The sequence below is a fragment of the Pinus tabuliformis genome, chromosome J (assembly GCF_031772625.1).
Source record: "Pinus tabuliformis cultivar Carrire ecotype Pingquan chromosome J, CPIR1, whole genome shotgun sequence".
In the NCBI taxonomy this organism is placed as follows: domain Eukaryota; kingdom Viridiplantae; phylum Streptophyta; class Pinopsida; order Pinales; family Pinaceae; genus Pinus; species Pinus tabuliformis.
Window position 1 is genome coordinate 1,408,572,624 of NC_142295.1, and position 3,661 is coordinate 1,408,576,284.

Below are 3,661 nucleotides of genomic sequence, written 5' to 3' on the forward strand. Positions count from 1 at the left end.
ATTTTCGTGACCTATGTCAATTTCTTATAATGTTTTAGGTCATGATGATGACCATTTGAAAAGGGTCTGAATAATATCTAAGTCTAAGGTTTTGCAGTTGATCCTTTGCATGTTTTTAAAGGACTTGCAAATATGTGAAGTCTTAAAGATTCTTGTTTCTGAATCCTAATTTAGAATTAAACTTAGAAGCAAAGGATTAAGCTGGAAAACCCTAACCCTAACTAAATGTTCTTTCTAAGGAATCCTTAGCTCCTGGGAAATGGTATGTAGGGTTTGCAACATAAATGTTCTTTGAAACCCTAGCATAAAATATTTTTGAAAAAAGACTCTAGGGTATGTATAAAACTCTAGAAAATTTGAATTGAGCTAAAACCTAGGGCTTGAAGACAAAACCCTAAGATCAGATACCTCCGCTAAAAGTAAATACCCTAATTAGGGTCAGATTAAGGAATTTCTAGGGTTTATAACTAGAACCTTAGAAGTACACATTTAAGAAATTATGGAAACACTATATTGGCAGGATTTACATCATGCTCTTGTCTTTGTATGTTTTGCGATGAGATTTGCAAGCACATAATAAAGGCTGTCAAAATTATGGAAGCAAGATGAGAAGGATGGAAGAACAAAACAAAGCAAGACTTGTGCTTGATGATGACTCCTTGATAATGATGAGCATGATGGAAAGAGGGATTTGTAAGAACCTTGATGATATTGAAGCTTCCAGTTGATGAGCATATTCCAGGAACACATTGATAATTGAAAGTTGAAGCATAAACTTGTTGCAATATGAAGATAAAATATGCAAATGAATGTTGACTTCAGAGGGAGCAAGTAGCAGAATTTGACATGACACTATAAAGGATATTACAATTTGGAAACTTTGATATTGATAATTTTCTTGAGCATGTGAAGAGGCTGGAAGGAGAATTTGCTTGATGATGTTGTACCTACAACTGCATGGTTTGATCATGGAATACATGAATTGTGTTGATAGCACTTTTGATGGCTCAAACAAGCACGGGGGCATAATTGATATTGGAAAGTTTATATGATACTTTGAAGAATATGAGGCAGAACTTTGTTATGAAGGAAGAAGATGTGCTAGCAACTGTGAGCAAGCCCGACTCCTTGAAGATGATAGATGGACTATTTTTGACAAGATCCAAGAAGTTTGAAGTTTGATATAACATGATGTTGCTAGGAGCCAAGAAACCCTATCATGAAAATGAAATGTGAAAGAAGGTCGAAGCTCAGATATGATGTATTGCAAGATAGGAGTACTTGCAACTACCACTAAGATCTCCATGGAAGAACAAGTAGTTGATGCATTGATGAAGTATGAGACCAGCTAAGGATTATGATGATGTCTCCCTAATTGAGAGGGAGTGAGAAATCCCCTCCATGTTTGAGGAATAAGGACCTCCTCCCTGGTTGAGAGGAAGTGCTAGTGGACACCATATTCTCCATATGTATTATGCACTAGGCCAGGATTAATCGTAGTATGTCTAGTGTATCACACTGGTATGGAGAATGGATGATTGGATAAGCATATGGGACTGATACCCCTTAAGGATTGAGAATCCAAGATAGGAAGTAGTCCAGTGGACCGACACTCTTTGAGGATCTGACTGGATATCTAAGATAAGAGTGGTTGAAGAGGACTGGTATTCTTTGAGGATTAGGAATCCAAGATAAGAATAGTCCTGGAAGGACATACATTACGAACATCCGGATGTGGTATGTGCCTTGAGAGGATATGGTGGTGTCCATATGAATGCCTCCCAACATTTTGCTCTAATCTTCTAGAGAGTTAAACCTTGCTACGTTTCTATTTGAAAATGTTGGTTATGATGTTGATGCTTAAAGATGGCTTATCAATCTGATTCTTCTTATGAAAATATTTCAGTTTGAGAAGTATCCTTGTACTAGTTATGGAATTATGAATACATCTTTAGTTAAGATGAAGTGTTAGAAAATGTAACTAGGTTCATGTCATGTCCCCAATTTTGATGTTCCGCATTAGAGATAATTTTGGAAAGAGGAGACATTTCCGACATTGGGACTTAGGAGGAAAAAGGGAAAATTATAGCCTTAGTGGAATGTGGGGACCACAAGGAGAGAGAATTTGACCCAAGGAGGCATCTTGCACTAGTGAGAAGAGGAGGAGAGAGAAGAGGCGTGAATTAGGAAAGAGAAAGAGTGGGGACCACAAAGGAGAGAAGAGGCTAACAAATTATAAAAAGAGCTTGAGGGCCTCATTTTTGGCATCTTTTGGTCATTTTACAATTCAACGTTGGTTCTCTTGAGCTACATAGCCAAGACAACCCATGTTGTTCAACACAAGGAATTTCTAAGCAGGAATTTCACCTTTACCTTTGGTGAACCTCGAGTGTCACCCTAAGAGAGTAAGGAGTCCATTCTAGGGATTCTCTAGGAGCTATATTGCAGACTATTTATAGCTGGTGCATAATCCTCCAAGGACGCAGAAGGAAAATCGTGGGGTTGAATAGAGCCAGCAAAAAAGAGTTTCTTGACCAGAGAATTTGCAGAGAATTTATCCACAAAAGAGCAGGCTTCCCTTGACAATTTGCAAAGTTTAGGGTGTAGTGATTGGAGGATCAAGTTGTTATTTCGTAGGCCTATGAAGGGGTTTACTAGGTAGCTACTGCGAAAACATTTTGACAGGGAGATTTGGGAAGTTTGGGCTAAAGAGAAATAAGGATATTTGGAGGAGGAATTTGTAGGGGTTGGGGGAGATTTCTCTAGGGATAGATTTGGGCATTCTATACCAGAATTCTTTTTACAATGCATTTTTCGAGTTAGTCAAAGCCACATGCATTTCTTGGGGTCATTGGAGCACATTGGGTTCAACCCAAACCCTTTCTAGGTTTTTGTGAGTTTATTAAGAGGAGGCTCCAGCTAATTTTGCATATTATTTTGGCAGTATTTGGGACAGAATCATACATTCTTATAGAAAGGCGTATTGTTGGTTAGCTGAGAAATTCACATCACTTTGTGGGTCTAGTTTTGGCTTGGAGTCGAGCCAAAAATTTTCTGGGTATTATTGGGTTTTAGGAAAGGAGCACATGGTTGTAGTTTCAGATTGATCTAAGTGATATTGAGGGAAGAATTCCAGTTCCATTCCAACAGCAATTGATAGAATTTCTTGGCAATGCACAAAATTTGTGGGAGAGCCATTCTAGTACCAAGGCTATCAATTTTTTTCCTGGGATTTGCATAGCTTGCATAAGAAAGCCTAGGTTCCCTTGTTTTATCATTGTACTGATGTTTTATCAATATTAATAAAATGACTCAGTTGTTTCACCTTTATTTCTTTGTGGTTATATGCATGCACAATAATTCTTTATGGATTGTTGTTTCCTTGTATGTCTTTGTTTATTCCTATAAATTTCAATCATGAACATTACAATTTGATCTTCATAGTTATCTTTGTACTTATGTCATTGCATATTTTATGTAAAAAGAAAAAAGAAAAAGAAAAGCTTATTTTCAAGCATGGGTTTCATGTTCAAGAAATTATTATTTTATTAGTTAAGCATGATCTTCATGCATTTAGGATTTGTTGAGTCAAAGATTCAAAGTCCTATTTGGACCTATAGTAAAGAAAAAGGAAAAAGAATTTTTAAATATGTAATTTGGG